Below are 24,231 nucleotides of genomic sequence, written 5' to 3'. Positions count from 1 at the left end.
GCACAGTTTTTAAATTGTATGCATGCTATTTTTAGAGATATGCTCAATTAATAAGCACAGTAATTTCCTTGTGTGTTCAGAGTTCTTGAGACTTTGTATTTAGTGTACTACTTTCAGATTAGTACCTATATCCACACCTTTGAAATTAGAGAAACTTCACCTGCAAAGATGAGGTTAAATCATATAAGCATGTTACTTCAAAGTGAAACTAACACTGTTTAAAACTAAGTTTAATGTGTTTCCTGGCTTTGTAATCCCTACATTTTAATTCACTGCAAATTAGCTCTCTTAAGTTCCTACCTGTATCTTCATGCATCCCACATACCAATCTTTTTTTCTATCTACACATATCAACACATAAGGCATCACAAGTTTACTGCTACACAATATACCACTTTGGGGAAAATGAAAAAACTACTAGAGAAATAAAACTGTCAGTACCATTAAAGTCCAGATAATTGTGTTATCGATTACTATGTAACTCTAGGTAAGTCTCAGACCATAAGTAAAAATGCATCTCTCAAGATTACGAATGTTGAAGGGAAGGCCAAGCCAAAGGGCAATAAGGATATTCATGTAATTCCTCTGAGAAATTATTAAGAAATATTGCGATGGAAATGATTATATCTTTCCACTCCAAAATGTGAAAGTGTAAGGTTGTGCTATTTATCACCACAAGACTGACAACTGTGTGTGAAAGAGAAAGAAGGAGCATGACAGCACAGCCACATCCAGCTATACCTGTCTATCAGATAATGTGATGCTACTTAGTCTTAGACATGAAAGACCAGCTTTTGGCCTGCATTCCAGCTCTCATTTTCCTCACATATCTGTATTATTTTACTGTATAGTCCTCAACAAAGAATAAAAACTTTAGCAGGTGGGCCTTTACTACTATAACACATGTTAACCACAACTAACTTCATTTGTTGTATGGACAGTCACATTCCAGTTGCACATGAAAAGCCCTAGTGAATTTTTACATTTGTTTTCGGTGAATTATACTACACTTATCCACACTGTAAACTACAATACAATGCATTGTACTGGAGGAATCTATTCACACAGCAAGAAAGGGAAAAACAGCCCTTCCCACAACATCCAAAATGTTCCCTACATGGAGTTCCAGCTAAACAGGAAAAAATGTAACATTCAGATGATCAAAGAAGTAATAATCCTGTGTGTTTTCCACAACCAAGAGGTCAAAAGTCAAAGAATAGAACAACACCACCAACAAAAAACCTATAATAATCCATCTGTAGAGTGTATGTTACAAGATCCCCAGTGGATGCCTGATACCAAGCCCAATAAAGACTGTTTTTCCCCATATATACAAATATATGATAAAGTTTAATTTATAAATTAGACACAATAAGAAAGTAAAATAAAATAGAATAAGCATAACAATATACTATAATAAAACTTATTTTTAAATTTTTGTTTCTAAAATTTTCTATTTATTATTTTTTAAGGCTGTAGATAAATGAAACAAAGAGCACAAAACTGTGGGTGAAGGGAAACTGGTATACAGACAACTGCTTACCACTAAGGTTAATGTGAACTTCTGTGAAGCCATGACATGTATCACACTAGTCACTTTGAGCTCACTGGTGAGTCCAGGACAGATGTACTCAGCCTCAAGTAAATTCAACAACACACACACACACACACACACACACACACACACAGTAACACACACACACACACACACACACACACACACACACAGTGTGAAGGTGACTTTCACTTTAAAAAAGAACTGTCAATGTCATTCCTTAAAAATAAGTTCTATAGGGCCTGGGAGGTAGCTCAGTGGCACTGCGCCTGCCTTGCAAGCACAAGGTCCTGAGTTCAATCCCTGGACCCAAAAATTAATAAATAAGCAACACAAAAATTAACTGTACCAATATATCCATTACATACTATAAAAATAATGAATGAGAACACATAAATTTATCTTTGCAATAACAATTCTAAATAAGGGTTTAATATTTTTTCTGGCACAAAAACCAAAGAAAGCAGACATTATCACTGAAGAAGACTTAACGATCAGTGCACAGGAGTGTAATCTCCCTTGGCTCCAGTCAACATTTTCCAATAAACAAATATTTGAGTTCCTATCGTGTGCCAGACAATCCTATCTGATCAGTATTTCCTGTATCTCTATTTCTTGACTTGACAAACAGAAAGGACTCCCAACTGTTCACAGATGCTCACCCTGGAGTAGTACCTCCATACTCTGTTTTGTCAAGATTTTAAAGTACTAAAGTGTGAATATAACTATACCACCATTTCTAAAAGTTAGGTTTCAATCTAGTGAGAAAGACAAAAATGCTAATTTTTATTAAATTCTCTGAGTACTTAATACTGACTGCCCAAATCCTAAGAATAATTTAAACCTATACAAAAATCTAGTGTGATAGAGAGATAAGCAGAACAAAGTAGTTCCCAGACTATTCAAAGTCAAAGAGAATAGGTAAAGCCATTTTCTCATCTTAAATATCACATAAAGAGGTTTACCACTTTGCTTACTATCAGATGTAACTTGGCATTTGCATTGCTAACAGTCCTTCCTCAAGTGTGCTCATACTTTTAAGTCTCTTTTCAAGGGCAATAACTGGATCCCCTACCTATCCTAGGTCTTGGACATGCTAATAATGTCCAATTACAGACAAGTATTCTTTCATGTACAATGTATAACCAGAATAGAAAAATGTTTAGACAAATGTGTTTGTTTTCTTGGGAAGGCATTGTACCAGAAGCTTCATCTTGTTTTGTTTTAATTTTCATTTGAAATTCTATAAAGAGCAAGACCAAATACAATTTATTCCTTATGAAAGACATCTCTCACAAGACAAAATACAAGAGAAATAAGAAAATGCCTAAAAGAGCTGTTTACCAATATGCACTGGAAAAAGGGTCTCTACTGTTTCTAGTATTAAACTGTTTGTCTTCATGCAGTTATCAACTCAAGACCAGACAAAGGACCCCTTGGAAAAATGAAACCATAAAAGAACCGATTACTTTCCAAGTAAATCGCTATAATTTTAACATGACAGTGTATTTCTGTGCAGTTATTTAGACAGTAAAGATTTAAAGGAAAAGAGAGGTAATAAAACACACTCCAAAAAAATCACTCTGGGTATAGAAAAAAGAACTCCCCTCAAAAAGTCTAGCCCTGAAATTGCAGTCAAAAATAAAAATACTTCTGATTATTAGTAACTACTTTAAAAACCTGTTCTTCAATAAATTGAAGAATCCAGAAGAAATAAACTCCTAGCTACTGAATCAAGAAGACCAAAACTCTGAATAATCCAGTAACAGGCAATTGAAACAGTAATTTTTTAAAAACCTACCAACTAAGCCCAGGACCAGATGGATTCACCACTAAATTCTAGAACTACAACTAAATTCTAGAACTAAATTCTAGAAGATCTAATACTAATATTCCTCAAACACTTAAATGAAATTGAAAGGGAAGGAATACTGCCAAATTCATTCCTAGAAGTAAACATCAACTAAAAGAAAAAAAAACTGCAGGTCAGTCTTTTCAGTGAAAATAGGTGCAAAAATCCTCGGGAATACACTGGCAAAGAAAAGGCAAAAAATCATTAAAATGATCATGGCCAGGTATGCAAGGATGGTTCAACTCAATAAATGTAAAGCATCACATAAAATGAAGGACAAAAATTGCATTATCATCTCAACAGACACAGAAAAATACTTTGACAAAATCGAGTATCTGTTCATGATAAAAACCCTGAAGAAAATAAGTATAAGGGAATCTTATCTCAATCTGATAAAAGCCATTTACAACAAACCTACTGCCAAAATATTAAATGAGGAAAGCTTTTCCTTTACCTTTGAAATCAAGAACAAGTCAAGGATGTCCACTTTCACCACTCTTGTTTAATATAATATTTGGAATTTTAGCTAAAGCAAATAGGTACGAGAAAAAAAATGGTATGTGGAATAAGTATAGGAAAGGAAAAGTTAAATTATTCTTATTTGCAGACATGATCCTTTACATAGAAGGCTCAAAGGATTTGACTAGAAGACTCCCAGAACTAATAAATTAAACAATACAGCAGGACACAAAATCAACACACAGAAATCAATGGCATTGCTGTACACCAATAACGAATCTATTGAAAAAGAAATTAGGAAAACAGTACCATACACAATAGCTTTAAAGTATTTTAAATATCTAAAAATCTACCTAACGAAGGAAGTAAAAGAACTCCATTAATGAAAACCACAGTACTCTGAAAAAGATGATTCATGAAAACATCAGAAAATAGAAAGATATCCCCTATTCCTGGATAGGCAGAACCAATACTGTCAAAACAGCCATACTCCAAGCCTCAGCAGAGGAACAGTGAGAAGCACAGCTGCATGGGTGCCTACAGCCCCCACCTCCACCGTTCGCACCTCTGGCCTCCTGGCTGGGCTGGTACCTAGATTCATACCACAGAGGTACAGGGGGTCATAATGGCCATTGTTCTGAGCTCTAACCTTAATTTTGATTTAATTCGCACAGTTAAAGGTGACAGATTAATAATTACTACAAATTGTAATTTTTCTAAACTGTGCTTGATGCTATTGTATTGCTAATTGTATTACTTGGGCTAAGGTGTTGTGATTGATTAAATCAGTTGTCCTTCCTGGTATAATGAAACAGATTGCATCAGAATCACTAGAGACTCAAAAACCTAAAATAGCCATATAGCAAAACTGATATATATATATATATTTAAAGCAATTTCAATCAAAGTACAAACAGCATTCCTCAGAGTATTAGAGAAAATAATCCTAAAATTCCTATAGAATCAAAAATGACTCAAAATAGCAAAAGCAGGCAGTACCACAATCTCAGATTTCAAGTTACATTACAAAGCTATAATGACAAAAGAAACAGGATTTTACAGGTACAAAAACAAGCATGTGGATTAATGGAACTGAATAGAGGATGCAGAAATAACCTTGGGCACTGGACCGGGGATTTAGTTAGCTCAGTGGTGCTGCACCTGCGTCGCAAGCACAAGATCCTGAGTTCAATCTATAGGGAGGCAGGGAGGAATCTCGGGCACACACAGCTATCTGATCTTGGACAAAGGGACCCAAAACATACAATTCAGGAAACATAGCCTCTTTAACAAATGGGGCTGGGAAAATTGCCTATCCACATGCAGGAGTCTGAATAGAGTAAACCCATTTCTCTCACTATGTACTAAACTACAATCAAAATGGATCAAAGATTTAAATGTTAAAACAGAAACAATCTGCTGGAAAAATGGTAAAACTCTTGAAGACATAAGCATAGGCAAGGACTTTCTGAGCAGAATGCAATTGCACAAGAAATATTAGCAAGAATTAACAAATGAGATTATGTCAGACTAAAAGGCTTCTGAACAGCAAAGGAAACAACCAATAGTGCGAAAAGATAACTTCTAGAACAGAAAAAGATTTTTTCCAGGTATTCTTCAAACAGAGGACTAACATCTAGAATATATAAAGAATTCAAAAAACTCAGACCACTCAAATAAATGAGCAACTCAAAACAGGGCAATTGAAATGAATAGACACTTTTTAGAAGAAATAAAATAGCCAACAAATATAGGAAAAATTTTCCAGTATCTCTGGCTATTAAAGAAATGCAAAGTGAAACAACATCTTAATCCAGAGAGAATGGCCATCATCAAAAAATCAAATAATAAATTCTGGAAAGGCTGTAGGGAGGGGGGATCCTTCTACATTGTAGATAGGAATGTTACTAGTATAACCATTATGGAAATAAGTACAGAAATTTCTAAAAAAGGTAAAAGTAAAAATAGAAATTCCATTTGACATAGCTATTCCCCTTCTACATATCTTTCTGAAAGTGTTAAAGACATAATATGTTACATGCATACCCATATAGCACCACAACTCATAAATCCTGGAAGCAGCCTGTATGTCTATTAGATGAATGGATAAAGAAAAGGTGGTGTTTATCCACAGTGGAGTACTACTGTAAAAGGACAGATTTGAATCATTTGTAGGAAAATGGATTTACCTTGAGACCATAATGTTAGGAGAAATAAATCACACACAAGCTTAACTATTACACAGTTTCTCTTATATGAGAAACCCATAGTATAGATATATTAAAGAGCAAAATAAAAGATAGAAAATAGGAAACAGGGAGACAGATCTTTTGCAAATGGGAAGGAGACCAAGAGATGGAGGGAGAGAGAATGGAGAGGAGACTGGAACATAAAAATAATTAAAATGTATTATATACATGTTCCAGTTAGTTCCCCGCGACAAATGTAATCATTATGTACTACAAACATGTATAATAAAACTTTAAAAATTCCTGAATAAACTGAAATGTTAACTTCCAAACTGTTATCTTTTTAATCTCAATTAATATTACAGCTTGAAACTAAAAAAAGGTATGAAAAGGTAACATTGTTTCCTAGTCTCTCTCAAAACCTACTTTGAGTTATCATTTTCTTGTGAATCCTTCCAAAGGTGTTTCATGAATATACAAGCACCATGTAGCCTCTCCTACTTAAATGGCAACATAACAAAGACTATTCCACACCTTGCACTGGTTCAATAAATACTTATATGATACCCTATCAGTAATTTCTTCATTCTTTTAATTTCACAGTATTCCATCTTAGATGGATAATATTTTATTTAACCAGTCTTCTATAATGAATGCTTGTTTCCAATGTTTTACTATTATAAACAATGCTTCAATAAATCTTTACATATACTTCAGTTTAGCATGAAATTTTGAATGTGGAATTGTGGAGTCTATTGGTTTGCTCATTTATAATGCTGATGAATCCTGTAAAATTATCCTCCAAAAAGACTGTCCATGTTTACATTTCCATCAGCAATGCCTAAGTCTTTTATCTCCACACTCTTGAGTTATCAGGTCTCTTTCTAATTTCCAAAAAGATTGCTTAGATCCAGGCATGGTGGCTCACAACTGTAATCCCAGCACTCGGGATGCTGAGGCAGGAGGATTTCTGTGGGTTCGAGATCAGCCTGGGCTACACAGTGAGTTCCAGGTCAGTCTCAACTACATAGTGAGACCCTGTCTCAAAAAAACAACAACAAAAAAAAAATTGCTTAGACATTACGGAAATTTACTCATTTCTGATGAGCTGAAAATGTTTCCTCATGCTGTCATTCAAGTTTGTTTCTGCTTATAGATATTCAGAAATTTTTCTATTTTATGAAGTCTAATTTTATCATTTTTTTCTTCTATTGCTTCAAAGTTTTGCATTTTTTAAATTCTAAAGTATTTTTTAAACTATTAAACTATTTTATGATTTTGTTTTCTAAATTTAAAGTTTGATTACATTTAAAACTCATTCTAATGGAGGTATAAATTACAGATCCAACTGTTTTTCCAAGATGACTACCCACTTATCCTAATTATCATATTTACTGAAAAAAATCTTATCACTGACTTCAGATGCCATTTTCATCACTACTTTCATCACGTCTTGTGTATTTTGGAATCTCAAGTTTTCATATTTTATTTCATTGGTATGTGCATCCATACATATGCCTTCATTACAATTTTAATTATACAGCACAGTGATCTTTAGTATCTTATACAGCTGATTCTACTTTTCATTATTCTTTTTCAAATGTTGCTATTATTGTATGCTCATTTCTATATTAACTTTAGCATTAGTTTAATAGGCACTAGCATTAGTTTTTATTGGGGCTACTACCAATTTACAACCTATTTCAGGGAGCCATTTCCCTTTAAAAAATAACTCTAGTTATGAAAATTCTGTTCCATGGTGTGATTCATACCTTAACCAGGGCATTCACAATTCATGTTACTATGCCAATGATCATAAGATAATGGTTTCCCTTGCAGGTCATAGCAGTGTGTACAGTGTATTTCCTTCTGCAGCCAGTAGAGCTGGTTGAAGAGGTAGAAATGATTCAGACTGAGAAGTTCTGGACTGAACAATTCAGTAGCTACTGATACCACTTATGGAATTAGGAAACAAGTAGGGAAAGACAGGTTTAGAAGTTTAAAAAGAAGTTTGAAGCACAAGCACTACAAAGATGTACAATAAATATCTGGACTACAGGTTAACATTTGAACCTGACACAAGATATTTTAATAACAGACAATAACAGGAAAAAGTTCAGTAAAATGGGTAAAAGAGGTGGAGGGCAGCCTCCTTAAGGCTGGACCTGGGCACAGTGGCATACATCTGTAATCCTTTCCACTCAGTAGGCTGAAGCAAGAGAATTTCAAGTTCGAGCCCAATCTGGGCAGTTTAGTCAGGGTCCCTCTCAAAATAAAAGAGCTAGGGATGTAGCTTTGTGTAACGCACTGGATTCAATCACCAGCAGTACCATAAGAAGAAGAGGGGGTAAATGAGCTATATCCTCAGCCCCAAAGAGGGCTTTATATTTAAGGCCCTACATAATTTTGCCATATTTAAAGGGCATTTATGTACAACAGCAGAAAGGAAAAGAGTAATTCTTTCAATAGTGCTCTAAAATATCAGATACAAATGGAAACTCCTGCTCAGTTCTGCAGTCACATTATAGTATTAAGAAATCTTACCCATCCTTCATCATATTGTATTTATTCACTCTGATGGACAATTAATAAACAAAAAAGACCTCTTCTGCAGACATAAAAGTTCACAACAGAGATCTGCTTACATGTAAATCCTAGGAGAACTTCTAAGACACATCAAATTTAAAATTCACATTCCTAATGTTCAGTCAATAATCTGTAAATTACAAAACATACTTTCTCAATCATGGAAGAATAATCCGTGACTCCAATAGATAAAATTGTTCTGATACATTCACAAAGTTTTACAGATACCTCAAAGTGAAACTGATGACTACACAAATGGTTTGGTTATTTACACCCCTTGAGGCTCATACACAGCAACCTAATGGTCTTGTCTTGAGATAAGATTTAACAGACTGCTCTCCTAATTGTTCCCTGGACACTCAGTATATGACAGCACAGAGATCCAGAGGTACAGATTCCTATATAAAACACAGAAATAAATATTTAACCAACTACTTCCAGACAAAACTGTTTACAATACCCAAAAGTTAGTACTAATATACCCAATACATTCTAAACTGCTTTTCTTTAGAACAAAATCAATTTAGGTAAAGGCACTAACAAATTATTTAAACATAATTACCCAATAAACTTATGAACATTTAAATACTAAAAATACAGTGCCAACTTTAAAATTGCAAAAGTGAAAATTTATCGCTTCTCGACCTTTTGGAAAAGATCAAGCACAAAAGTGAAAATTTACCTTCATAATAAGCAGATAGTTGTGAAACTAATCAATTTTGAGACTATAACATATAGGTTGCCTATGGAAATAAATGAATTTTCAAACTAGAAGAAATAGAGAACTGAATAACAAACTTCTGGAAAGGCAGAAATTTTTTTCTAAATTTAGAAAAGAAACCTAATGAGGAAAAAAGAAAATTTTTTTTTTTTGAGACAGGTCTCTCTGTGTAGTTCAGACTGGCCTTGAACTCACTTTGTAGCCCAAGCTGGCCTCAAACTCAAAGTGATCTCCTGCCTCAGTCTCCCAAGTGCTGGGACTACAGGCATGTGCCACCGTGCCCAGCTGACAGAAAAAAAATTTTGACTCCTAGAAACAAAATACTCCAAATGTCCTCAAACACCTGGTGGAACCTCAGCAAGATGATTGCATCTGCCCACACTCCCCACTCCTGGAAACCCAGCAGAGGTTCAGACTCAGCCACTAAGCACTAAGGCTCATACTCTCCGCTACTGTGGCCTTCAACAGCCTTTCCCAATGAAGAGGAAGAGGAAGATAGGAATAAAATTCATGAAATAAAAAATGCAAAAAATAACCATTTATATGGGAAAATATTTAACTTCCTGAGTAACCCTGAATTTTCACAGGTAGCTTGTTTTTTTGCTACTAAACTGGGAAAAATATGAAATCATGGTACTTACTATCCAGTGCTGGTGATCAACATGTGAAACTGGTAGGCTACTTGCCAAGACATATCAGAACCACAAAAACATTCAACAGGTCTTTGGTCCCATTATTTCCTCCTCTGGAAGTTTACACAAAATATGGACAGAGGGAAAGAAAGCACTTACTGCACATGCACAAAGATGCTGACCTGAGCACTATGCACAAATGAAAACCTGGGAACAAACTAAATGCACAAAAGCGGTCAAGTAGAATATGGTATACTTGATTAACTTATTAGTCATTAATAATTATAAAATTATATAAGAAAAATGTTTTTCATACAGTGTCAAACTAAAAGGAGCTAGTTATAAAAATGTACAGATGAGAAACCATTTTTTTATGATCAAGAAAATATGTAAAGGGGAAACACTAAAGTAGTATGATTGGTTAATATAATATTACAAAATGATTGTTCCCACTATCTCACAAAAGTTCCATAATATAGTTTCTTTACTTCTATTAATTTAATCTAGCTTTTAAAAATGGAGAAGGGCGGTTTCATAGGGTATTTACAAATCTTAAGTATGAGAACAGAAATGTATTGAGCCTTTTTCCAAAATGAAAAATAGTAGTACAACTATAAAGATGCCTCAGATCATCCATTCTATCCAAGATTCACTGTACAAACTAGAAATCCCTGGATAGACACACAAATACATACACACACGTGGGGGAGGGGGAGACACATAAAAATAGGGACTTAATCTTAAAGGTTATTTTTTTTATAAATGCAACTGGAAAACCACTAGTTTTAGGTTGAAATGTTCAAAAATTTAAATTATACTACAGCCCCCATTTTCATCTGTTTTTAAACAAAATATGGCATCTTAACTGCTCAGCGAAATCTTCCCAGGCAAAGGGAGAACTACTTACACCACCTGACTCTTGATCAATGTGAAAAAAATGTCATTAAAGTAACAAATCATTTTAAATAATGTTTTGAACATTAGTGTCTTCCCCACTAAACTGACAGTTCCTGAGGGAGAGCAAAACTTGCATCTCATTTAGCATGGTAGTTGGTTCTCATTTAGGCATGTAGAGCTGCGGTTCAGGAGTATACAATGGAAAAACTAATGTCCAATGAGTCAAGAAAATCACCAACCATAACACAAGTAAGAGATATACAGTGGGCAGTCCAAGCCCAAAGATACCTTTGTAAGATGTTCAAAGTACTACTGAGAGGAAAGTGAGCTACACAAAGCACTAAATCAAAAAGCCCAGTCTAGCCCCCAGATCTCCTACATCTGAGCCCTGGAATATTTCATTCTAGCAATTTATAAAGTATACATTATAACAGATTTTGTGAATTTAATCTTTTGGTTATTGTAAAAAAAAATGGTGGTTAACACAGAATGCTCATTTAATGGAAAATGTGAAAAGAATGTACTTGAGCTTCATCCAAAGTTCCCATTTGTTAATTCCACAGTATTAATTTGGCTTTCATTTACCTACCCTTAAAGAGTTTTGACTAAACTAAATGTTAAATGAAATAACTTCTCCAATAGGATATGAGGCATTTAGCTCACCAAGACTACCACATTTGCTATTAAAGTCACTGGGTCTTTAGATCTGTGAAAAGGAAGAAGCATACAATCTATACCCAATACCCAATGAGGTGACATTACATTACTAACAGCATCAATAAATATTTGTATATCACCTCATAGTTTTAAAACCAGCATCTCATATAAAATATCTTCATAACAAAAATGTATACAAACTTTCTTTGTAGCTTTCAATATGCCTCATTCACAGGTGCCATTTCAACAAACAGGCCTTTTAATTTAGCAAAGTATCATTACCCTATCATAGAGATGTTGTCAGTGGAAAGTCAGTGCCAAAGTTCATACTGCTGCTAAATGTCAAAGAAGGAGCTACACTTTAGGGTGAAGACACCACATCTGCTTCTTCTCCCCATGCCAGTTTTCCAACAGAGATTACCAACTCCCATCTGGTAAAGACAACATGAGCAGAGGGAAATCATCTGGTGACATCCAGACCTATGTCCTTTCTGGATAGCTGACTAGCAGTAAGAGCTATTTCATCTTCTGAAACACAACAGAAAAACCAGTTCTTTTATCTAAAGGCAAAGATCGTTTTAAAAATAATGCTCCTCTTGAACCAAAACTTAGGCCTTTTTCCTAGAATTTGTTTAAGAGTTGAGGAGCTAACATCATAAAGGAATATCAAAGGCCAAGTTCTCAGATTTTCCCACCCTTTTCTACTATTTACATCAAGCAAGACACTTCAATTACCTAGAATGATGTCAATTATAGTAACTTACGTTAATAAATGATGATCCCTTTTAAGCAACAATGTTCTTAAATATTTCAACTGAGTAAAATGTTCATAAAATTTATTAAACATCTTCTTGAATAAAGAAAATGCTGGTGTATCTGCAAGGACTAAAAATTATTTTTATGTTTAAGATATACTAGCTAGTATGTTTTGAGTTTTTACCATGTACCTGGCACTAAGATATATATATAAATCCACATTGAATCCTTACAACAATAAAAATTTCATATCATAAATGGAGAAACACTGAACATTAGTGAACAAGTCAGCAAGTAACATAAATTGAGATCCAAAGCAAGAAGATCCAACCATTATATGATGTGGCCTCTGTGTTCTGCATGTTCTGTGGGATCTGAAATACCTGAGGGAGCAGGAACGCAAAGATTCAAATCCCTGTTCCAGAGCTTACTGATGAAATCTTGAGAAATTCAGAAAAATGCATGTCTCACTCTTCTTGGCCACAAAAGGAATATATGCACCGATATGCTCCTTCATTGTAGAATAGCTGTATTTTAATGCTCAGAAAGCAGTGACTGGCACACACTGAAGGTCCAAGAATCTTAGCAGTAACAGTGATTCATCAGGGGACTGTCAGGTGCTTAGAGTTCTGTCCCCGTATCAAATACTGCTCTTCTTGGGTTCATAAGTCCTCCCCACACCTCCCCGTTTGTTAAAGCTTCACTTTCTCAAGCTATCACTTAATCAAGCTGTATGCCTAGATGCTGACATGCTTGTATAAAGGGCACCCTTCTCCTTCTATCCTCTTAAACTTCCTAATGATTTTTAAGTAAGAATATCCAGATTATGGAGGATGATTCAGGATTTCTCCAACTAGCCAAAAGAAAAACTCCAGTACAAAGATTATAACATGTCTAATTTTGACTTTTCAGAATTATTTTTACTTTGGACGGTTCAAACAGTGTTGAGAATGCTGTTTTAGTCCTACAAATAAACCTGGAAGCACACTAAAATCTGGCACTGCTATGCTATCAAATCATATATCCAAGTCTTCACTGGATTAAAATAAAATCACACAGGGGAGGGTGAAATGGAGGTGATCATACAAAATGTATTTGGGATGCCTTGAAAATAGAAAAAAAGCTGTCAAATCTGAAACAAAGCTTAGAACATTCCATTCTTATTACAACAAATATATAAAGCACTGCTGTATTTCTGTGGCACACCATTCTGCCATTCCTAAACATTTTTCAAAATTTGGCAAGTCAACCATTCCCTATCCAAGAGGCTAATCTATAAGCTATATAATGGGAACAAATTTCATGTTTTTAACTTCCAAATCATTATCATCTATCTTCGTGATCATGATCACATTATACTGTAATGACACATGATGTTACATTGGAACTTTTTACAATAATTAAGTTCAGTAATATAACTGATTAAGATGTGTTACATTCAAAAAGGCTACAAATCATTGCCTGTGATCAGCAAACATTTCCTGTACTGGGCCTGAAAATATTTTAGGTTTTGCAGGCCATAACATCTGTCAGAACTACTCAACTCTGCTACTATGAAAGCAGTTATGGACCAGCAGTGGCAAACCTATGGTACACATGTCACAGTGAGTTGTTTGTATCACTGAAAGCTCTAAAAGGTTCACAACTGCTGTCATAATTTGGGAACTGCTATGGTCTGAATGTCTGTGTGCTCTCTAAATTCACCTGCTTAAACCCAATCACCAAAGTGATGGTATTAGGAAATGGAGATCTTGGGGGGTTAAGAGTTCTGCCCTCATTAATAGGTTAGTGCCCTTATAAAAGAAGCAAAAGAAAGAATGGAAAAAGAAAATGTGGTATCTATAAAGAAAAGACTACTATTCTACCATAAAGAATAAATGTGGGTCATTTGTAAGAAAATGGATGTACCTGGAGACCATAATAGAAGTGAAAATAAATGCACAAATTTAAACATTGCAAGGTTTTTCTTACACAAGAAATCCAATGTGAAACAAAGAGCAAAATAAAAGATAATGTGAAACAGGAAGATAAACCTTTTGCCAAAGAAAAGGGGACCAATAGATTCAGGGAGGAAAAAGGGAGGGGAAGGACAGGGAATAAAGAAAAATTAAGATGTATTATGTACATGTATCAACTCCCCTCATATGCTGCAAACATGTACTAATAAAAATGTAAAAAGAAAAAAAGAAAGACCCCTCTCATCAACTGTCACGTGAAGCTAAAACCAAGAGGCACCACCTATGAATCTAAAAAAGGGCCCTCACCAGACTCCAAGTGCACCAAACACTCACCTTGGGATTTCCCAGATTCCAGAACTGTGAGAAATAAATTTCTGTTGTTCACAAGCCACTCAGTTTATAGCATCCTGAAAGAACTAAAATATAAACTAATGAGCACAGATGTGTTCCAATAAAATTTTATTTATGGACTCTGAAATCTGTAATTTCATGTAATTTTCACACATCACAAAACATTATTCTTTTCTTTTCCAACCACTGGAAAGAAAATTTAAAAACTGTTTTTTAGTTTTCAGGCCATACAAAAACAGGTGGCAGGCCCCTGGCTGACAGAGACAATCCTAATATTGAAAAGCTGAGATGCAAAAGCTCACCAACTGCCAATGTTGAAATTAGGTTACCTTCAAATCTAGAGGTGGGTTGTTTTGTATTTTCTAAAATACAAACTATGCTATACAAACAACCTGAAAGTCCATGCCTCTAAAGTTAATATCAAAATGTTAAATAAGAAAGTGGATGTCTTTTTAATAACATTTAAACATATTTTAGCTTCACTCAGGAATGACAAACTTTGGCAGTACTCATATTATAAGTACAAAATTTTCAGGCCTGTCCTTAGATAGCTAGATTCTCACTTCCAAAACTCAACTGACCATTAAGACATTGTCAATAATAAATTTCTATAGCAAGATAAAATATATTTATTTACTAAAGTTTCATTAGAATAAGTACATTGAGTCTACAAGGACACATTAGACAGAGAATTCTGAGAACAAGGAATTAGTCAACTTCCTGTGAACTTGGTAGAAGTGTGCAAGATGTATACCCACTGTGTACAGATATATAGATACAGATATATTCAAAACTGGTTCCATGAGTCATCTTATGACTAAGCAAGCTTACTCTTTCCAATTCCATCTAACAATTCTAAATAACCAAAAGGCTGGTCTGATCCCAAGTTCCTTCTCTCCAGGGACTGATGTAATTGATTCTACTTGGGAGAGCCTTTTATTTATTAGGTTTTCATTTTTGGTACCCAGGATCACACTCAGGACCTCACACCAGCCAGGCAGGCACTGTGCCACTGAATTAAATCCCCAGGCCAGGAGAGTCTTTTAAAAACATGCTGTTCACCACCTATATTAAAACTCTTTATCTAATTGCCTCAGATGGGCTTGGATCAACCATCTTCCTTTTGTGAGTGCAGTTGTGGTGTGGGGAGAACAGTGCACAGTTATTCATGAAGGAAGTTTCCTCATTTTGGTGACTGCTCAAGCAGGTGTGAGAAATCTAACTAGGATGGGTTTTTTCCTTGAACCTGGTATGGGAAGTATGAACCAGTTTGGCTTTTCCCAGTATCTTAAAATTAGTGATTCACCCAGAACATACATTATTTTCTTTTGGGATACCATAATACTGCAGAGTTTGTACTTGGAGGGTATAGGTAGAACATTTATTCTGGACCAAGAATATTGACTGGTTTCATTTTATGACATTTATTTTATAATTCCTTGTTCTCAGAATTCTAACGTGTCCTTGTAGACTCAATGTATTTATTCGAATGAAACCTTAGGAAATAAATATAGTTTATCTTGCTATAGAAATTTATGACTAGAATTAGTACTAATTCTATTTAGCCAGATCTTTCTCACAGGGAAAAGGCAAAACCAGTTTCTTAGAAGGGTCATCAACCTAGTGGCTGGATCATCATTATCAATGACCTAGACAAGAATAAAGTCCCAAAAATGCAGGCTTCCTGATACAGGGAAAAGCAGGGACTCATTCTTTTCCTCTTTCACTTTCTAACTCCTTTTATACTTAAATATGTATAGTTTCCAAATGAGTGGCAGGCTCTCCAGAACCTGAGGCAGTGGTGGCAAACCTATGGCACACATGCCACAGTGGGCTGTTTTTATCACTGAAAACTCTAAGAGGTTCTCCATCACTGACCAAAGGATCTCTAAAATATAGTGACTAAAGAGCGGTGTTTTTCAACCAATGAGTTGTGATTCACTAAGAGGGCAAAAATCAATTTTATGGGTAAGGTAACAAAAAGCATTTTTAATGGAAATGAAAAAGGTATTACTGACAACATCAGTAAGCATGGTATATTTTTAAGAGTTAAGGCTTATGAAACATTTGTTTCTAGTTGAGCATTACATAGAGTAATGTATGTGTACAGTGCGTTATAAAGTTTCTTACTTTGGAGGAGGGTGGCAGTCTAAAAATGGCTTGAAATGCCCGTCAGACCTAAGTAGACATAAAAGATAAACAATCAAGAGATCAGTCAAACCTGAAAGTAAAAACTGCAGAATCTGGGCTGGGGATTTAGCTCAGGGGTTCAATGGCCTGCCTTACAAGCGCAAGGACCTGAGTTCAATCCCTGGTACAAAAAAACAAAGCAAAACAAAAAAAAAAAAACTGCAGAATCATAATTACTTGGTGGCTACTCTGAATGAGAGAGTGCCCAGCAAAGGTCCATAGGTCTATATGTAAAAAGGTTTGGTCCCCAGAACGACACCACTAGGTGGTGATAAAACCTTTGGAACCTGTGGCTTAACAAGGTTCTTGGATCATAGGAGCCACACTCTCAAGATGGACCATAAGACCCTACTGTCTTCCTGGCTCTCGTTCTCCCTGCCTCCTGGTTCAACGCACGGGTTTGCTCAGCTACACACTCTTGCCATGATGTGCTGCCTTGTCACAGGCCCAAAGCCACAGGGCCAATGGTTGATGACCTGGAACCATGAGCCAAAATAAACCTTTACTTTTGCTTCTAAACCAGGGGCTGAGCAGTTTGCTCTACCGCACACTCCTCATTGTCATCCAACGTGCCCATCAGAGAGTCAGAGCAATTGAGTCTGCCCGTTATAGGACTGTAACTTCCAAAACCATCAGCTAAAAAACTTTTCTCTTTGTAAGTTAGTTATTACAGGTATCATAATTACACAGAGCTAACACTGGGGCAGAGAAAGTTTTGGCATAGCTGGTATCTAGGAAAGGGGCACCTGGAAAGCAAAGAGCCCAGCCTCAAACCCTATGAACACCAAAACTGTGAAGATGAATAAAAGGGTAAACCACCAAAACCAAATGAAGGGAGTGTATGGAATCGCAGAGATTTAGGAGGAAAACCAGGAAGGTGAGGTTACAGCTGGAAGTTTCCTATACTGCAAGGAAAAGTAAAACTAAACCAATGCTAGGTGCAATGCCACATGACTGTAATTCCAGCTACTTAGGAGGTCGAGGCAGGGGTATCACAATTTTGAAAACCAGCCCAGACATAGAAAGACCCAATCTCAAAATAAAAAATAAGAAGGGCTGGGGAGGTAGCTCAGGGGTAGAGTTTCACCTGAGTTCAATTCCCAGTACAGCAAAACAAAAACAAAAAAACAAAAACTAAAAACTAAAACTAAAACTCCCAAAAAGTTAAAGATATATTCCTTTCAATTTTCCCTTTAAAAAAAATTGGTTGTATAGCAGGAATTTAGCTCAGTAGTGTCACCACCTGCCTCATAAGTGCAAGGTCCCGAGTTCAATCCCCAGTATCAAAAAACAAAAAACAAAATACAGTTAGGTGCAAATAGGAAAGGGTTAGAGAAAATTTATGATAATGAAGATTTTTAAAATCCTGCAGAGACTGGAGACTGATTTACTCTGCTGATACCTATCTAGGAATACCTGATTTGGCATTTTATGATGTGGACTATACACCAAGAGAGGATGTGTCCACTTAAGCCAATTACTTGCATGCTTGAAGAAAATACATGGGACAATCACATGATAGTTACTTCAGGGCTTTCTAAAGGTATTCAATCACATCACAGTGAATCTTGTTCTTATATTTTTCAGTGTCTTCTAACAAATCTCATATTAAATTTCCTGAAAGGAGAAAGGAATATTCTTAAACCTGGAAGCACATGCTCTCAACAGAAAGTATAATGAAACAACAGGGTTACCCTTTCTTTAGACTGGAGCTGTTCCAGAGCTATTACCCTGATCTCATCAATAAAAACCACAACCTCTAATGTTCTGGGCAGCAGACTAATTTGAAAGTAACGGAGGTCTCTTAAAATGTTAAGATCTATCATCATGACTACTTTAAATGTCTCTGCCCTAGTTCATAACTTCTTACATGCTTATTCTCCTGGTCTTAATAAAACAGGACATTTCCTAGAGTATGATGGTAACTTCTTTTTTTAATATTTACTGTACTTAAAAAGAAACCAACTTACTGATCAGGACAACCAGTATGTTAATCAGGTTGATGATACTAAAATGGACCTTAAAAATTATCTTACCAAGTTTCCTTTACTGAGTAAGAATCTGAGGTCTTTCTTCTTTTCCAAGAGAAAAGAACTTGGCTGTCAGAGCCAGTCAGATGAAGGTTTCAACCCTAGTTTCATTATTTCTTTCATCCATCAGTTTCTTCATTTTTTAAATAAAGGTAACACCAACTATACACAGGTGTATTAAAGGGGAATAAAGCATGTAAAGCACTTAGCACAGTCCTAGCACATGGCAGGCACTCCAAATTGAGTTTCTGTCCTGTCTGCATTTTGTTTTCCTCTTCTCTCAAGGCAGAGCCCAAACTGAGGCACTACTCCAATTCCCCAATGACTTTATCATATTCATACACACACACACACAGGAAAAAAAGACCACAAGAATGTATACTTGGTATTTTTATTAGTCCTTAAATATGAAATGAACATTAAGTAGCTTCTTATACTACGTCTAAATCCCAACTCAAGCCAAGAGACAGCAACACTTTAAAGAAAGGGAAGAGAAAGAAGAAAATCAAGAAGGCTCAGTGAGACAAGGGGAAAATAAGGCAAGTTCAATATCACAGAGGTCAAGACTGGAATTCCATATAAACAGAATTGGTATCAAAAGCCAGAGAAAGATAAAGGAGAAATAGAAACCAAAGTACCCCATCCATCAGCTATAAAATCAGTGGTGACCTTGAAGAGAGAGATTCCAGAGGTAGGGAGTAAAAAAACCACAGACAATAAATCAAAAGAAAAATAAGTGATAGAAAAGCAAAATCAATGAAAACAGGCACTCATTTGAAGTGCTCAGCCATAAGGAGAAAAATCAAACAACAATTAGATATGGAGGCAAAATCACAGAAAAAGGGCTAAGACCACAGAATCTGAAATCAGCCTGTCTACATTTACTTATCAACGCTGCCTTAGAATTACTTACCATCTCTGTGTCTGGGTTTTCAGATGTGTAGAGTAGAAATAAAAATAGTACCTACTGGTTCTCTTCTCTGTATTACAAAGAGCTAAAAGTCTTACCAGCCACATATTCCAAACTCCCTTGTCAACTCTCTTCTGGTTGGATTCTGTCTATGGGAAACACAGGCAGGAGAATCCAAGGTGAGAGAAAGAAAATGCTTTTTTGTTTCTTGTTTCTGGTAGTAGCTCCAAAAGCAGCAACAGACAACTGCAGGCTTCAGGACCATCTGTGGTGGTTTCAAAGCAGCAGAACCAGTGACGATCTCCAGCACATCTGTAGAGCAGGCAGTTTATGGAGCAGCTGCCTGACACACAGTACTGATAACATCCCCTTCTCTCCTTCGCTCCTTCAAGAGTCACCTGTGCAATGTGTGTGCAAGCACATACACCTTTGCCTCCTCTGTTCCAACATCACTCTCCTAATAGAAACTGTCACTGTGGTCCTCCAACATTACTGTAACCAATTCCCTACACTCAATCCTTCTCTGCTTCAAATAGCTACTGTGCATTTCAATTTTCTGAATGGACATAAACTGATTTAATACCTTACTATGGTGGTTATAATAAAATGAGTTTAAGAAAGTACTTGAAACCACTAACCAGGCCCCAGAAAGTATTTTATAATATTAACAATTGTTTCTCTACAAGCACCTTAAAATCTATGTGCCCAAAATGCAGATCCTTGTCCTCCAAATAGACATTAATTCTGAAAATCAGAATCATCCATTCCTTCACACAGGTGCCAAATCTGATTCCTGTATATCAATAAGCAAAATCTGAAGATATACTCCTAAGTGAAATAAATAAGTCACACATGTGTAAATACCGAATAGTTTCCCTGGTGTGAATAATCTGCAACAATGCATAAGATTCTAATAAGATTACTGACATTTAGAAATGGGAAGAAAGGAGCTAAAGGTGTAGGGAAGGTGAGAAGGGTAGGGGAAGAGTAAAAAGGGAAAAGAAAAAAATGTGAGAGAATGAAAAGATGAAAATAAAGTGTTTGTAGATGGGAAGGGGAGGAGGGGGTGAAGGGAGGGCAGAGGTAAGGGGAAAAAATGAGAATCAAGTCTTGTCATGTAGAGGTACAACATCCCAACAATGAATGTAACTGTACTGTATCCCTAAAATGTACCAATAAACTCAATTAAAGCTGAAAAAAAACAGCAAAATCTATGGTTCCCTCAACAGCAAGCCCTTCCTCTTCCCTTCACCAATATAAGCCTTTATTATCTCTATCTAGTCTGGATCAAGGTCTTCCCTTCTCTAGGGATTTCTCTGCTTGCAGGTTCCAGTTCATTCATTCTACACTGCCCCAGGTTTTTTTTCAAATTGGAAAAGGAGTGTGGTGTCCGATCAAGTTACTCTCTGCACTCCTACCATTAAGAGTCAGTCATCAGCACATCCCACCACATAAAGGTCTCTCTGAAGTTAATCCAGGCCTACTTATATAGTTCTCGCAAAACTGCTTCCTATTTGCATTCTCAAATCTTATACCTCAGCAATCCCATCAAAAATCCCTGGCATTGCCCAAGTTCTCTTTGCCCTTTAGTCCCTCCACATCCCTGCACAAGATAATTCCTTTGGATGGAATGCCTTCTATGCTTCTAGCTGCCTAGTCTCTATTAGATCTCTGCTACCTCAATCAGAACTAACATCATTTCCTAGCATTTTATCAAAACATCACTATTATAACTTACTACCACATGAGTCAGAAATAATAAATATTGAGCTCCTGGGAACAGAGGAATTCATCATCCCTTAAATGTTTTCCATACAGCATAGCCTCCAAATAAAAGATGAAAGCTGTAGGGAGCAGTACCCCAACTCTTGGGCAACCAGACCCCAAGGCCACAGACCTCCACCTCCCAGCCCACTTGTGTACTAGTAGAAATCACTCACTCCAATCAACTATACGAAATATTTTTTGTGCTATGAAGAGACTGGAAAACACTGCCCTGTAGCTTCTAGCTCCACACCTTGCAATAGCTCTGGTCTTCTACCAGAACTTAAAAAACAGAAGGAACTCCTTTCACTCTCACGCTTTTACTAACAACATTCCATTTCTTGTGTGTGTGGTACCGGTGATCGAATTCAGGACCTTGCACTTGCCAGGAAAGCACCACTGGCCCAACATTTCTATTTTAAAAACTTCACAAGTAAAACAAAACCAGTTCCTTACTCATCTATATTTTTTTAATTTTTGAAATGTGAATACAACGGAGCTATAAAATGGAAGTACAGATCCTTTAAACATAAGGTGATAGTCCCAGACTTATTTTCATCCATAAATATTAAATTTTATTTTAGATCATTAAAAAACAATTGGATTCTAAGACAACTAGAATTCAGAACCCAGTGCTCCCTCAAGGAGCAAAATTGTGGTTACTTTCTTAGGCTTCTGTCTTACAAATAGTTTTAAGCAATACTGTTTCAAATAAGAGATACTGGTGGTCTAGGGGGAAATTTTTAAAAGGATGAGAAAATGCATACATTTTTGCAGATTTTGAGAGGATCTTCAGGACTCTATCAGCTTAAAACACTATTTCTAAATTTATTTTTAGAGTATACAGTTGGCATTTTTCTCATTATAGACCTATAGTTGTAACTCTTCTTTCTCCTACCAAGCATAGTTTAACCATACTTGAAAAAAATAAAGGAACAAGAAAAAGACAGAACATTGGAAAATTAAATGGGGGAGCAAATACTGAAAGCAACAAGCACATATAAAATGGCAGAACTTAGATGTAAGCACTGAATGAACAAGGAAAATAGGAAAACATCTGGACTGTTTCAGAAAAAATTTTGCCAAAAGAAACTAAAAGCACTTTCAAAATCTGCCATGAGATGGCGCTAACAACCAAGGACAGCTTGGTAACCCCTCTAGAAGAGTTAAAACAGGTCTTGGAGCAGAGTAAAAGTAAAAATTTATTTCAAAAATATAAAGAATTGTTTCCAAGACTCATAGATTCTAGCCCCTAAAAGATTTCTCTAGCAAGAGTAAAATTATAAAAGGACATTTTGGTTTTCATAAAACCAAATTTATTAATAAATCATATTCTTAGATTATCTTCTGGTATTAAAATATCTTATAAAAATTTAATATGAAAAAACTGTTTTATTTTAAAGTATAACCACTAGATTGCCAGTTCTGGGCTTGTCTGCTTTGCACGCTCTGTCTCAGGAGAGCTGATACCTTCTGACATCATTTCTCAGGCTTCTAGGTCAGCAGGCTTTTCTCTGGATGCAGCCTGTGAGCAGCAATAGTGAAAAATCAGCAGATGAAAAGAGGAAAGAACCCAGTTTATTTCTCCTCCTGTCTCTACCTCAGTGTTCTCAGCACTGGCTCATTTCTTCCATGGCTCCAGTTCCTACCAACCCCTACACAGCAAGGTTCCGATCACCTCAAAGAGGACCCGGACTCCTGAATTCCCATCATCCACCCTAACAGGCATATTATCTTCCAGGTGTTGTTAATCTTTCTTGCTGTCTCAGCTCCTCTAACACCTGTGTAACTGACTCTGACAAGGGTTTCTTTTTTCTTCTGCTTGTCTCAGAACTACCTGGAAGGCTTTTTAAAACCCAGATTCTGGACCCTATCTCTAGAATTTCTACAGTGGAACCCAAGAATAATGTGTGATTCTTACAAATTTCCAGAACCTACTGAATCAAGAGATTCCACTCTGAAAAGTAGTTAAAAAACAACAGTGAAAGGTGAGCCATCATGTTGGTCTATCTCATTTTCAATTTTCATTTAACAGTAAAACTTAAAAAAAAAAACACACACACAAACTCAAACTCTACTTCTCTATCTTCATAGCAAAAAAAAAAAAAAAAAAAAAAAAAGAAGATACTTTTAGGACAGTTTCTTTATATCACTACAGAAGCCAATGTTTTTAAGGCATAAATTTTTAAATTAAATATAAATTTTTTGGGGGGAGATGGTTTTGCTATACAGTCCAGGATGGCCTAGAACTCGAAGCACTCCTTCCTGAGCCTCCCAAGTGCTGAGATTCCTGTCTTACACCACTATGCCTGGCTGTAAGTCAAGATAATTTTAGCATTCACTGTTAGTTTTACCCAGAAATGAAATCTCCACTTTAAATTCCATAACAAATGAAAGATACCCAGCAGAGGGATGGCTGGGTCAAACGGAACCTCCAGTCCAAGCTCTTTGAGGTATCTCCATATTGATTTCCATAGTGGTTGCACCAGTCTGCACTCCCACCAGCAACGGAGAAGGGTTCCTTTCTCCCCACAACCCCGCCAACATTTGTTATTGTGTGATTTCTTGATAGCAGCCATTCTTTGTGGGGTGAGGTGGAATCTCAGTGTTGTTTTCATCTGCATCTCTGGAATGACCAGTGATGTGGAACATTTTTTCAAATATTTTCTTGCTGCTTTTACTTCTTTGTCTGAGAAATGTCTGTTCATTTCGGATGCCCATTTT

General features: G+C 36.0%; 1 protein-coding gene across 3 annotated transcripts in view; it reads right to left on the bottom strand.

Moving 5' to 3' along the window:
- Nucleotides 1-24,231, bottom strand: part of Zswim6 (zinc finger SWIM-type containing 6) — a 184,259-nt gene that overhangs the window by 138,954 nt on the left and 21,074 nt on the right. The window contains exon 1 of one of the 3 annotated variants that reach the window (XM_033761028.1): nt 14,596-14,616. The exons of the other annotated variants lie outside the window; for them this stretch is intronic. The gene's annotated coding sequence lies outside the window, so the exon portion shown is untranslated. Of the gene's footprint in view, nt 1-14,595; nt 14,617-24,231 lie in introns of those variants that run through there. 3 annotated transcript variants of the gene reach the window in all.

Source organism: Fukomys damarensis, unplaced genomic scaffold (assembly GCF_012274545.1).
Source record: "Fukomys damarensis isolate Sample0158 unplaced genomic scaffold, DMR_v1.0_HiC HiC_scaffold_1, whole genome shotgun sequence".
Lineage (NCBI taxonomy): Eukaryota > Metazoa > Chordata > Mammalia > Rodentia > Bathyergidae > Fukomys > Fukomys damarensis.
Note: the sequence above shows the minus strand (reverse complement) of the source record. Positions and strands in the feature narration are given on the sequence as shown.